Source organism: Camelus bactrianus, chromosome 14 (assembly GCF_048773025.1).
Source record: "Camelus bactrianus isolate YW-2024 breed Bactrian camel chromosome 14, ASM4877302v1, whole genome shotgun sequence".
NCBI classification, from domain to species: domain Eukaryota; kingdom Metazoa; phylum Chordata; class Mammalia; order Artiodactyla; family Camelidae; genus Camelus; species Camelus bactrianus.
The window spans coordinates 799,062-813,756 of NC_133552.1; positions in this window are offsets into that span (position 1 = coordinate 799,062).

A 14,695-nucleotide genomic window follows, 5' to 3' on the forward strand; every position below is an offset into this window, starting at 1 on the left:
CCCGGCTCAGCCACCTTGCCCCTGTGCTGCTTCCTCCTCTGCAAAGGGACGGCTTGGTCTGGGTGACCTTGAAGACCTGTGTGAAGGCTCTGGCTCCCACCAGCCAACCAGCAGGCATTTAAGTTGTAGACGTGCCAGGGTGTGGCCATTGCTGGTGCAGGGTCGTGTGGGATTGTGTCATTTTCTTTATGCATCTTTATTTTTAAACATTTCTATCCTGCACTTATGTTGCTTTTATGACTCTGAGAAATTAAAATTTGCATTAGTCTTTCTCAACTACACATTGTTGACGTCTTAAACCTGTATAAAATTTGTGTTTGAGAGAATGTATCTTTATTTTACTGAACTCTTTCCACAGGAAAGCTGACGCAAGGTAAGACCTTTTACACGCCGGTGGTTTCTGCCCGACCCTGAACATAGATCACATTTTAGTGAGCACTGGGGCTACTGCATGCAGAGTCGTCATTGCGTTATGTCACGCACGCCGGATTTCTTTGTTAACTCAGATCATTAGTGATTGATTTGTTCCAACAGCAACGCTTCCTCTGAAAAAGAAAACTGCCTCGGAGTCAGACACTTGAGTCTGAATCACAGCATTTTCACAAACAGCCATGAGACCGGATCCCTGTCACCTGACAATGTTTTATCAGTAAGCGTTAGACTGAGCACTGGTGCCAGGATTTGTAAGGAAAAGTAAGTTGACATGAAATACTATGAAAATTATTTTTCTACACTGCCCACTTAAAATCTTTACTGAGTTCATTACACGCATATTTCTAAATCTCTAAACTCCAGGAAAACAGGGGCACTGCGTGTTCAGGATGTAAATGTTGGCATCATAATTTGTACTGACTGAGTGAGCGTGGTCCTGGGTGCAGCCCTGGAGCCTTGCGGGCCCGGGGCACAGGTCTGCAGGGGGCACCGCCCAGTGGCCGCGAAACTCAGAGGCAGCCCCGCCACCCTCCCGCCCCAAGCCTGCAGGTGACCTGTGCTCACCTGGGCACTGTGGCGGCAGGTGGTCTGGCCAGTCCCACCTGTGCTGGGAGGCAGCCACGGTGCAACTAGGAGGTTCGCAGTTTGGACTCCCTCTTCCTTTGGGAATCAGCGCATCCTGTGCAGCCAGAGAGGGTCTCTGCGCTCAGGGACTCAGAGCGTCAAGGTAGGAACAGAGTCTGGTAGCGCACCTGCGGGGACACGAGGATATGGAGGGCACCAGGGAGACATGATGGGGAGACAGGCGGGGTCCCCGAGACACGGCAGCCTGAGTGCAGGGGCGACAGGAGGACAGAGGGCAGCTGCGGCTCAGGCGTGTGGGCTCTGCCCCAGGACCCCTCCCCACAGACAGTCACAGGACACAGGCCCAGGGAGGAAGGAGAAAGCCACTCACTGCGCGGGTCCCCTGGGCACTCAGGGCGCAGAGTGGGAGGCTGGCCTTCAGCTTTCTCTCCTCCTCCTCCTTTTCAATGTGGTAAAACGCACCGTTTTAACCATCTTTTGATGGGCAATTAGGTTTGTTTGTGTTTATTTATTTGTTTCACCGGTACTGGGGTGGAACCCGGGACCTCGTGCATGCTAGGCTTGCCCTCTACCCCTCAGCTCTACCCGCCCTCTCGTTTTAACCATCTTCAGCGAACAGCGCAGGGGCACCGAGTACACACTCACTGTGGTGTAACTGTCCCCACCGGCCCCAGAACACTCACTGCTTCTATTTCTTCCTGTCCTGTCCTGCCTCCTTTCTAGGCACCCACGTGATCTTAGGGTTTGGGTAGACTGTATTGTGGGATGTCCTGCGTACGGTTCTTGGCAATCCTTCGTTTTGAAACCTTACCCCCAAAGCCCACGGTGAAGCCACTGTCCGTTGCTTTTCCCTTGCGTCTGGTCCTTAGTTGACTCTTTTTCTCCCCAGGGAGAAGGACCAGCCCCTCCCCAAATGTAAATTCAGCTGCTGGAAGCGGACCTGTGTCCGCTGTACCCCCTCCCTGTGCTCTCTCAGAAACACGCTCCCATGCAGATGGCACGTCCTCCTGGACCCGCGCAGGACCCTGCACGTGTTTACGGGCAGACAGGCGGTGGGCCAATACCCATGGGGCGGTTCCCTCCCTCCTACTCGCTGACGGCCCCAGTGAGGGAGACCAGCAAGGAGCTCCGGGACTGACTTGCAGACGCATCCCAGCGTGCGCTGAGAACCACTGGGCTTCACGCTGGCCAGGCCGCTGGGGGATTGTTTTCCAAATGACAAGTGAGTTGTTCTGACACCGCTTCCAGTGTAATCCATTGTAATAAATGAATGACCTGGTTTTGTTTGTAAATTTCCCCCTCAGGTCTGCTGATCCAGCTGTTTCCACATGAGCACCATCTAGTTTATTGTTACAGGTTTAATATATGATCAAAATGTGATTCTTCATTTAAGACTTCGATGGAATTCAAATCTAGATTCACAAGAGCATCCCATTGGGATTCTGAGTGGGATTACATGAAACATTTAGTTTAATTTGGAATGTTTCTGTTTTTGCAAGATTAAGTTTTTTTCATTTAGGACTGTGGAGTGTGTCTCTTCATTTATTCAAATCTTCTTAAGGCTTGAATTTGTTAAAGACTCTGCTCATTGATCAAATAGACGTGACTTTCTCCATCAGTGAGAAGACTGACAGTCTTAAGAATAACTTAGTAAGGTATGGTGAGCGTCCAAAGGGGAGTGTTCAGATGTCCACAGAACTGTGCAGGTGGGTGGCGGGTCCCTAGCGTGACCACAGACACATCACCGCACACGCGCTTACACCCCTCGCTGCTGTTCCCCGGCCTGTCCTGCTCCAGCACCTGGAGACGCCCTCACTCCCAGTCCTCTTCCCCGCTCCTGTGCAGCCCAGGGGGATTCTTGTCCTTTAAAGACCCCCACTTCCCTGCACCCAGTTCCCCTCCCTTGGGTCATTTCTGTGCTGGCTGCACCCCACCCCTGCACCGTGTGCTCCTGGGGTCCGGCTGTGCACGGGGGTCTTCCCTGGGCGGACCCCCTGCAGTCTGGGAACAGGGAGCTGCCTGACTCAGCACGGCCCTGCTGCCCACCCGAGCTTCCGCCCTGGGGGAGGCTTTGGAAGCACCGTGGAAGAGGCGACTGGACCAAGCGAGTTCTGCTCATTCCCCACCTTCTCCACCAGGGAGACGCCACGTGGTCCAGGCTCCGGGGGCAGCACGTGCTTCCTTTCCACCGGCCGGTGTTGTCCTTGGCCAGGCCCGGAGGAGTCAGCAGTCCTGGGGGCAAACGGGGGTGAGCGGAAGTGAAGGGCCGGTGACATGGGGTCTTGGGAGTGGACGGATGGCAGATACCCCGTGCTCTGCTTTACCTCCAGAACCACTCCCACGGGTTGGCCCTCCCCACCCCGAGCTGAGCTGCCCTCCCTACAGGGGCACAGCCAGGGCCCTTGGTCTCTGATGCTAGCGCCCAGGCCCCAGTGAGAGAGATGCCTGAGGGCCCATCCAAATATTAGCCGTGGATGCGTTCCTAGTTTGAAAGCACGAGTCGCTGTGCCTGGAGCCCTGCCTTCCAGAGAACACAACTGCTTCTGTTTTCCTTCCTCCAGGAAGCTGCCCGGCCACGACCTTCCCCTCCCTTCGCCCAGGGTTTGGAGGTCCGCGCTTCTCCCCGCCCGGGCCCAACGGCAGGAGTTCAGCTGAGAAACGAGGCCGCGCACAGGGTCCCTGGGGCTGACGAGGTCACCAGGTCCCTCGGAGACGTGCCCTCCCCGGGGCTGGTGGTCTTCCTGCGCGCACCTGGCGGGAAGATGGTCCAGGTGCAGCTGTCACCGGGAACCAAGCCAACACTCTCCATCTCACTCTCTGATTAGACTGTGAAGTGCGGTTTGTCAGGTCAGGAAAATGTTGCACTTGGGGTAATGCTGAGAAGGGCTTAAAAAGAAAAAAAAAGACCAGACCCGGTGGAAGCTCGACTGGCCATCGGGTCTGCTTTTCAGGGTGGATGTTAAAGCCAAGCCGACAAGTGTGTCAAGAAAGGCCGGGCCCGCACTCAGCCCAGGGTGCACCTCCTTGGACACGGTGCCCGATCGCGGCGGCAGGCCGAGGTCTCGGGGAGCCGGCGTGACGGCCCGACGTCATGCGCCGTGAGCTCAGCCTTGAACCCAGGTGAGGCTCGGGTGCCTTCTCCCGGGACGGCGGGTGGAGGAAATGCGTTTTGAGTGGTTTAAAACCTCTGTCATCTGAAAGTGAAAACAGCCCAAATGGCCATCAACTGACGAGCAAATACAGGCAACACATCCAAACGGGACACTGACCGGGTGGGGGCTGCACGCTCCAGTGCGGGTGGACGCGGAAACCACGCGCGGGGCGAAGGAGGTCAGCGAAGGGGCCAGATGCTGTGCTATTCCGTCCGCGAAGCACCCAGGCCAGGCCGGTCCACAGAGACAGAAAGCAGACTAGGGTCCTGTGGGGGCGGGGGCGGGGGGTTCCAGTGGCGGTGGGCTTTCCTCACGGGCCGAGAAGAATGTCTGAAAGGTATTGTGGCGATGGTCACCCAACTCTGCGCAGAGACTAAGAACCGCTGAACTTTACCCGTTAAATGCGCGAACTGTAAGGCGTGGGAACTGCATCTCGATAAAGCTGCTTTTGAAAAACCTATACAGCTTTTGCTGTTTATACAGAACCGTTTTAAACAACCCATTTGATGTGGCTGAGGGTAAATTTAAAAATAAGCTCTTCAAACAAACTCTTCTGTTTTCGGTTTGCGGGAAGGTAAGTGTCCAGCCTCATGTCTCAGACGGACCACTTGGTCAGAGTGGAGGTGCTCGGCAGGGTCAGGGGCCTGGGGTCCCGGAATTCACACCGCTCCATCCCTTTCCTCGAGGCCAAAGGGACATGAGAGAGGACGGCCGATGGCCTTTCCACCCGTGGGAAAGGTCCCCCTGAGTCCAGCCCACGCCCACTGGGGTCCCCGGGAGCAGGGGACGTTCTGGGCAGGCACGGGCTCTCGAGTGCCCTCAGCTCCTGCTCAGAGAAGCCAACATACCAAACACCATCCCTTCCCCAAGACCAGAGAATCTGGTGGGAGCAAAGAGCACCTCAATTTCATGATGAGAGCTCCTGAAAATCACTAACATTACCCACTGGCCGTCTCAGACCCACCTGTCCCTCTGCCCGGCCCTCCGACCCTGCCCCTGCTCCCGGCCACTGTCCGGAACTCCCTGTGTCTCCACCTTCAGTCTGTCGATCCCCCGAGTTTGCCCCACTTCACTCATCCACTTACAGCGGGCTACGTCCCCACCCCAGTCCGAGAACCCCTCCCTCCCACTTGTCAAGCCCTGGCCCTGCCGGGCTGTCACTGGTGGGTTAGTCCTGACAACAGAGATGCGCTCTGGTGTGCAGCACTCCCCTGTCCTCGGCTGTATCTCCTGTGTCCCCATCACAGAGTCCCCGGAGAGCTGTGTGCGGTCACTGTGTCCCCTCCCGTTCCTCACACCACCTCCTCGTCCCCACTTCACAGGACCTCCCCCAGTTGCCTCTGCCTCCAGCGGACACGCCCCTCCGTGTCCCTGTGACACGGCCCTCTCCCAGCTCTCCTCCTTCTTCCCCACTTCTGGCCTCCTCTGTCCTCTTCCCCTTCCCGCCTGACCTCTGCATGCTGGCACACCCCTGACTTTGGTCCCTAACCCCCCGTCCCCACCGGGCACCCCAGCTTCAGGACTCACATTCTCACTGCTGATGTGGTGGGGCTGGGAGGCGGGTGAAGTTTCTCGGTAATCTAGGGGCTCAAGTTTCAATATTCGTGTGGAGAAAGGCTAAGAGGCGGTGGCCCCATGAGACAGGATGCTAGATTCTTCTGTGGCCGCCGGCAGAGGAGTGGCTGGACTCACCGCAAGCAAGCGCTGAGAACCCACCGTGCCCGTGGGCCATGTTGGGGAGGCACCGGGAGACGCTGGGAGACAGCGCCCTGCTCCCCGCACTGCAGACAGTGTCTGAGGGCAAGTCCCTCGTCAGGCCTGATGCTCACACGTCCAGTAACTGGACGCGGGCGCACAGCCCACGGCAGGGCCGGGAAGACGCACTCCTGGCCCTCGGCTTCTCTGCTCTCCCCCTCGGGCTGGGGACGTCTGCTGGGCAACACGGAGGAAGGATGCCAGGCTCCCACGCTGTGTTCGGAGGTTGCCCCCCTGCTCAGTCCCGGGCGGATCAGCCCCCACTTTGGCAAGGAAGGGCGGGTGAACGTGCTCTCCTGGCAATTAAACTCCATTCAAAGATACGGTCAGTTACCAGCGGAGATCTGTTTCCCCTCTCTCCCAGGAAGCTGCCTTCTGGGAGGCACATGCTTGTCTTGGCACCAGACCAGCCTTGAGAAACCGCAAGTGGGAAGGCCACGGCGCTGACTCTCAGACGCTCCCAGGGACACGCAGGTGTCTGGGCTGCCGGGCTCTGCGCGCTGCCGGGCTCGGCTCCAGGGCGGATTCTGCTAGGAGCCATGTTCCTCAGACCCTCTCTTCTCCGAGGGGCACGGCGTCCTCCTGTGAGACCTCACGCACCCTCGACTGCTGTAAGTCCTCGTGGCCCACGGCGTGCGGGGTGGCTCCGTCCTGGGCAGTGGGGCCTCAGCCACCAGAGGCTGGTTTTAGCAGAAGAGTCACTGCAGGACAGTCAGCAGGTCACGGCAGGCGTAAGGCTGAGGAAGCAGACTCACGGGCAGCAACGATTCCCAAAGCCGCCCCTCAGAACAGGCCACTGCGGCCTGGACACAGGAGCTTCCAGCCCAGAAAGCCTCTCGGGCCCAGAAGCCACCACCTCCCTCCCAGCTCCAGCCCCGTCCTGCTGGTTGGGACCTGCAGCGGCACATGAGTGCCCCCAGCTGCTGGCTCGCCCCGGGCTCTTGCTGAGGGAGCCCCCACAACCCAGCTGCTGGAATACAGATTTCCCCCCCAGCTCCAGTCCCCCCAAATCAGACCAGACCCCCAGCGGCAAATGGGCTGGAAAAGGAGACACTCGCGCTGGTTTTGTGCAGTGCAAGGACAGGAGGAAGAATGCCAGGAGCCCGGCCTTGTCTCCACCGAGGACCTGCCCCAACTCAGGAAGCAGGGGGACCACGATGCCTTCCTTGGTTTGGTCTGGGCAGGCTGGTGGTCCCTCTGTCCCCCACCCCAGGCTGTACGTGGGGCATCAGGACTCCCTCCCACTTCCCTCCACTTGTTGAAGTCCTGGCCATGCTTCAGATACCGCCCATGTCTTCCGCGTCTCTGTCCTCCCGAGGTCTCTCCCTGGGTCTGTGCCCCACCGTCTCCTCCAAGACACTTGGCAGCTGTGTCACCCGAGTGTCCGAGGACGTTGGGTGCCCTGTCCTTGCTCCCTGTGTCATGGTCTCAAGTCTCTGACTGGATCAAACTCCTTGAGGAGGACGGGGACCCAGTCGGTGCCCCTGTCTTCCTGACAGTCTGCAGCTCAGGGCTGAAGACCGAAAAGCTCCTCGAGTCCGAAGCTCAGGAGAGTCCGTGTCCTACCCCGTGTCAGGGGTGACGACGCCAGCCTGCGTCTGTGCCAGTGCTCGGACCGCGACCGAGGCTGACTCACGGGAGAAGCCCCTGTGCCCTCCGCCCCTGCGCTGCCGCGTGGGCCCGTGCCTCCCAGTTGCACTGCAGACAAGCCCGAGAACCTGGCCGTGGGTCTCCTCTCGGGCTCCCCGGCCACCTGGAGACACGGCCGGTCTGCCCATCTCGGGTGAAGTTGACGGGAGGCAGGTGAAGCAAAGCCTCAGACGGGAAACACCTGGCACATGGTTCGGGCTTTGCTGCAGGGATTAATTACAGTCGGTGCAAACGCCCACTTCTCCAAAACAAACCGTTGGGTAACAGGCCTCCCTCAAGGCTTGGAAGCCTAGCTCTCCCTTCTTGTCTCCTGGGAGGTCCCCCAGCAGCCTCAAGGTGGTCGTCTTGGCGGAAACCCCCTGCTCGCCCAGCAGAAGGGCCTGGCGGTCCCTTTCCAGGCACCTGCAGAGCCACGAGGGGGAGGCTGGGAGGGTTCATTCTGGGGAGGAGGGAGAACACAAGGAGGCTCCATGCTCCCCCGAGATCACTTTCCGCACCCTGGAGACAGGGCGGGGGGCAAGCTGAGTCCTGACGAGGTCTGCACATCCATCTCCAACACAAACCCAAGTTCATTCAAAACCCCCTAAATCTGCTTGACATTCTCAACATCAACTATTTTCCCAGAAGAGTGGACGTGGTGTTGCCTTAAAAAGTACGCCTGAAATAAGCAGAATGAAGTCACAGGTTCATCGGGAGCCTGTCCAAGATGGCGGAAGCCTGAGTTAACCGGCGTCTGCGTGGGGTTTGAGTGCAGACTCCGATGCGGACGAGGAACCAGAGCCCCGAGGCTATTCCCGTCCCTCCCACCCCAATTTGTACTTACTAGGACAAACCTGTGGTTCCTCGGGGATCAGAGGTCTGCGACCAACTGTCCTGAAATCTGTCCCTTTCACTTGCTCATTCCTGCCTCTTCTGTGCGAGTTCTTATTTTCAGTAAACAGCACCTCCGTTTCCTGGCTCGTGTGCGATTGATGCAGCAAAAGGCCGTGTTAGTGGCTGTGAGCGAAAACCCAAAGGCAGGCAGAGACGGGGAGCAGCTGTCAACCATTTTCGGACAGCCATTCCCCAAAGCACCCCGGGCTCAGTAGACAACTGTTTTTAGAGAAACTCCTGTCCTCTCGGCGCTGGTGTCGGGTGTAAGTGATCCTCAAGGCTGCTGGCTTCCGGAAATGTTCCGCAGTGAACGCTGGCCTGTGGCTGCAGACAGAGCATCAGGACCCTCAGGGCCCAGCACAGGCAGCCCTCCCTGCTGGCTCGGGGCCTTGGGGTGGAGAAGGGACGGCCTCTGTCGCTGCGTGCTCATTTTCCGCCGGGGTCATTTCCTCTGCTGCCCCCGGTTAGCCACCTCCCCCCCAATAGTTTTCAGACTTTTGAAGGCTGGTAGTTGAAGGCAGTTGCAGTTAAGTCCAAGCCTTACCGCAAGGACTCGCTACGAATCTTCAGCTGCCTTCGCATGGGAAAGGCCTGGCCTGCACGTAATGAACCCTGTGTTGCCCTGATGACTTATTTAAAACATTAAAGAAAATTTTGGGGGGGATTTACAGTGTTGTGTTAGTTTCTGGTGTACAGCATAGTGATTCAGTTGTGTACATATATGTGTACACACACACACACACACACACGTTTTCATAGCAGGTTACAAGAAGACATTGACCATAGTCCCCTGTGCTGTACGGTGGGACCCTTGCCCAGTGACTCCTTCTAAGTGACAAAGTGTGATGGAGGGAAGGCCGCAATCTCCTGAATCATGTGTCTTCGTAGACAGAACAGCACCTCCTGGGAGCACCGCAGTTGCCACAGTCGACGAGCTTCAGCGAGTGCGTGTGCGGGGAGCCCTCCCGGGAGCATTAGGAGAGGAGGGAACTCGCCGCAGGCGGGAGACAGTGTCTGCAGTACACGTGGTCGTCCAAAGGCTCCTGTCCGGACACGCAAGGACCCACCTACAGAGCAGAGACAGGCTCACAGACGTGGAAACACTCATGGTCACCAGGGGAAGGGGTGGGAAGGGACAACCTGGGAGTTGAGATCTGCAGACACACGCTGCTACATATAAAACAGGTAAGCAACAAGGTCCTTCCGCACAGCACAGGGAACTATATTCAATATCTTGTATTGAAAAAGAATATGAGAACGAATGTATGCATGTACGTGTATGACTGAAACATGCTGTACGCCAGAAACTGACACACTGTAACCAACTGTACTTCAGTTTTAAAAAATGAGTTTTGCTATTAAAAAAAAGTATGTAAGGAACTTGTACAAATGCATGATAACAAACCATCCATAAAAACAGGACGAATGACCGGAGCAGAACTTCACAGGAGATGCAGGTGTTGCCGAAGAGGACACGGACACATTGTCTGCAGCGCCACCAGAGAAGTTCAAGTGAAACCCGTCAAGGTGCCTTCACACCCGCTGGAACGGGCTGGGACATCAAGCACCGGCGGGGACGTGGAGCTGCTGGAAGGGACGTGAGCTGGAGCAGCCACCCCGCGAAACACACCGGCCACTCCTTGTAAAGGTGAGCAGACTCACCACGTGATTCACCGATTCCACTTCTAGACAACAACACTGTCACAGAAGGACACACACAAACGTGCATGGGAACTTTATTCATCAAAGTCAAACCCTGGGGGGAGAAGAAGTCCTTTTTGTTGCTGTTGATGGACGAGCAGGTGCCCACCGACAGGGGAGTGGATGAGCAGTGGTGTGGCCAGAGGACGGAAGCCACGATGGAGAGAAGGAACGCTGGACACACACACCGCAGGACGACCCTCGAAGTCCTGTCCCGGGAGGAGGGAGCCGGACACACGAGGCCTCTGTCTGCCTGGCCTTCCCCGGAGCCCAGAGCCAGGAGCCAATCTCGAGGCAGAAGCCAGCGTGTGGTCGCCTGGGGCTGGGCTTGGGGGGGTTTAGAGGAGGACAGCAGGGCACGGGGACCTCTGTGTCACCGGAGGACGTTCTAAGTCTCAGCTGGGGCAGCAGGTACAAGGTGCACACACTCGTGAAGACCCACAGCTCCAGGCGCCAACATGTGCACTTTGCTGCTTCCGTGAAGCTGGGGAAACCACAGAGGTGCCTTTAGGCTCAGTCGTCTGGGGAGCCTCCGCCCCTTCCACGCTGGCAGGTTTCCACATAGACGTGACGGGAACTGGTTCTGAGTTTAGTGACCACTATGAAAGCACGCTGACCAGGACCCATTTTTACCCGGTTGCAGTGTCTGTTCCTCCTGGGAGTCAGGGAGATGCTCTGATTTTCCAGCAGAGTCCGGACATAACCTGAGAGGCACCTGGAGGCCTGGCTGTAACTCCTCCGCGCAGCACTGCTCTGCCTCGGAGGACCTGCTGAGTCTGGGTCCCAGCTCCAGAAGAGGGCACTTGGAGAAGGAAGACCAGGAGGAACGCTCAGGACGCTGCACTGCAGAGCTGTGTGTGGTGAAAGTTTCACCTCGATTTACATCATACTTTCTACTCAGCAGTGCTTTGAAAACATCTACAGACGCCGTGTTACTGCTCTGTCATCAACCTGCTTGTGACAGAGGAGGGACCGCGAGTACGTCGGCTCTGCCGATCACGCCTGGCCTCGTGGACCTGAGGGCACCTGCGCTGCTCTCCTGCCCTCTCCTTCTCTTTCACCACAAAACAAGGAGGGCGCAACGTGGGGTTTTTTAATCTCATCACCCCATCAACCATCACAAATCACTCCAAGGATAAACATGGCCATGAATTCTGGAAAGGCGACTAAGGAAAGGTCACCGTGGCAGGGAAACTCGCAGGAGGCGTAAGGCGGCTGGCGGGGCCGCGCCCGCCTGACTGCAGGACAGGTGTGCTCGCCGTGGACGCGGGCACCCCCTCCACTGTCCTCGCGCCATCGCTGTCCTTCCGGGGGGCCCACGCGTGTCCCGATGGACAGATGTGAGACTCGGTAGATGTAACGTCATCAAAAGAAGGACGTACTAGAAGTCAAATTTCCGAGCCCAGAAGGCTGGCTTAAAATAAAAACAGCCCCCTACTTATTTCCCAGTGAGAAATCTACCCACGGCTCTGGTGCCCCACATCCCGGACACTGAGGGGCATTGTCAGTGGGCACCAAGATTTTTCAACATTGCTGTCTTCTTACAACCTAGTTCCTCTTCTAACGACTTGCTCTCAGTCAACAACTCGAGCCTTACTTAGCATTAAGTACAGAATATTTTATGCAGTATAATTTATCATAGTTAAAAAGCTGACAACACCCTAACTATCCGACAATAGGGGAAATTCCAAAGTAAATTACGGCGACACGACAGAGCACTGTTCACTCAGAGTTAAACTTGCGGCGCCCCCTCCAAGCCGCCCTCCCCGAGCTCCGCAGGGAAGCGCGCTGCTGACCTGCAGGTCTGTGGTCAGACCGGCCCATCCTGGGCGACCTGGCTTCGGCCCGTCCCGCGTGACCTTGGAACATTGGCTTACCTAACCCTTGGTTCCCCGTATGAAAATAACACGGCTGCCACAGAACCAAGAATAATTAATGAAAAGAGCTGATACGAGGTCTCAATAAACATTTCCAGTGACTGTGGCCACCCAGAAATCCCCGATGCTTGGGTTCCACACCCAGAAATTCCGATCTAGGTGGTCTGGGGTGTAGACCCAACACCCTGATTTTTTCAAACCTCCCCTGGTGGGTTCTGATCCCAGTCGTGGGAGGGGAGCTCGTCCTGGACTAACCATCCTGATAACAAGACAAACGGGTCAGAGCAGCACCACCAGCAGTTTGCGGGCGCAGGACAGGGGCAGCCCCTCCCTCACCATCCCTTCCCTGGGGCCGCCGTCCAGGGCCAAATGCAGAGCAACAGAGGGGTCGGGCAGAACGAGGCCGTACTGGACTGAAGACGGAGGGGAAGGCTCGGAGCTGCCGCAGCCTCTGGAGGCGAAAGAGGGAAGTCCCAGGAAGCAGGACGAGTAGAGGGAGAGCCACAGAAGCAGCGTGACCCCCCGCCGCTCATCCTCGGTGACGCGGACCCGGAGCACATGGCAGGGGTGGAGGGAGATGCCGGGAGCCCAGCGGGAAGCAGCGACGCGGAGGTCAGTCCGGGTCAAGTCCCAGCAGGCTGGCGAGTCAGGGCTCGGGGAACCCAACGGGCTTTTCCTGAAAGACCAGACAGACCGCAGCTCGGGAGGAAGACTGAAGTCTGTGGCCGGGACAGGGCCAACAAAACTCACAGGACGCAGGTGTCCAGTGGCTTAAGGGCCTTCCTGAACAAAACGCAACTCGTCTAGAGGATGATGACATGATTCAAAGCCGCTACAGCGTATCACTCGCAATTCTTAAAACAATAATAACTTCTGCAACTTGTTTCCTGCTGTTGCGTTAGTTTTTTATCCTGGGGTTTTTCTCTTGCTTTTTTTTTTTTTTTTAAATAGAGGCACTGGGGATTGAGCCCAGAACCTCATGGATGCTGAGCATTGCTCCACCACTGAGCTGTTTCCACCCACCCTCAACGAAAAGTAATTTTTAAAAAGGCACTAGACAAGCAAAATAAACCAGAAAATGTGGCCCATAATCAAGATAATAGAACTGTTCCTGTAGGTGACTTACATTTCGAATTCAGCAGATGAGTGATTTGTTGACCAGCTATTATAAATACGTTCAAGGATTTGAAGAAAGATGGAAAGAAGCGGGCAGAGAGATAGATACAGCGTTGAGATTAACGACGCAGCAGCCGGGCTGCCGCAGGCGACAGAGCTGAGAAGGGGGGTCGCGAACTTGAAAACAAGGCAGCAGAAAGCATCCGCTTTCTGAACCACAAATGGGAGAGGCCCTGTGGAGGGACGGCAGACGGTCCGTCTCATGTACGCTCTGGAGCCCAGAAGGGACGGACAGACAGCACGGGGCTGAAGGGTATTTAAGGAGATAATGGCATTTCCCCCAAACTGACATAAGACAAGCCCACGGATCCAGGAAGTTAGCAACCCACACACGTGGCAAGTACGAAGCTTAGCCACACTTTTGAAGAATAAAGAGAAACATCTTTGAAAAAAAGACTAATAAGCAAAAAGGAGATACGCTACCTTCAGGAGAACAACAAGAGAAGGATGGCTGACATCTGAGCAGAAGGAGCAGAGGTGAAAAGACTATTGGAAGCATCTTCAAAGAGAAAAAGATGCCACCTAGAAGTCTGTGTGCAGCAACGTCTCCTTTGACAACACAGGCAAGAGAAAGGCATTTTTAGACAAGCAAAAACTAAGAGTTAATTGCTAAAGGAGGTTCTTCATGTTGAAGGGCATAATCCCTGATCTAAACCAGAATCTACAAGATAGAGTGAGAATCACCACAAATGGTAAATCTACGGGTACATAGAGAAAAAATATTTTTCTTCAGTTCTTTAAAAGCATGTTGTCTGTCGTAAATGTCAGCAATGTGGAGAAAGGGGCCCCCCTACGCTGCTGGTGGGAATGCAGTTTGGTGCAGCCACTGTGGAAACAGTACAGAGATTCCTTAAAAAACTAAAAATAGACTTACCGTACGATCCAGGAATCCCACCCCTGGGCATACGTCCAGAGGAAACTCTAATTTGAGAAGATATGTGAGCCCCAAAGTTCACAGCAGCACGATTTACAACAGCCAAGACACGGATGAGTCTAAATCTTAAAAAAGGACACAAATGAACTTATTTACAAACCAGAAACAGACTCACAGACATAGAACACAAACTTATGCCAAAGTTTTTAATAAATTAGTTCTTTGAGATTAACAGAGACACACTACTGTATATAAAATAGATAAACAACAAGGTCCTGCTGTGCAGCACAGGGAACTGTATTTAATACCTTGCAATAGCCTATAATGAAAAAGAACATATGTGTATATGCACAGAGTCACTATTCTTTATGCTGGAGACTAACAACACTGTAAACTGACTAGACTTCAGTAAACAAATAAATGAAATAAAAGAGGAACTGAGGTGCTATGTGGAAATAACGTAACAAGGACTACATAAAATTGCTAGATTAATGCACAGTTGGCTATTGACTTACAGGAGTATTAACTGTAACTTCTGGGTTATCTTTTCTACCAATTATCTTAAACTAAACCAGATGAAAATCTGTAACTTAACATGTAGAACCATCATGTTGGGGAAC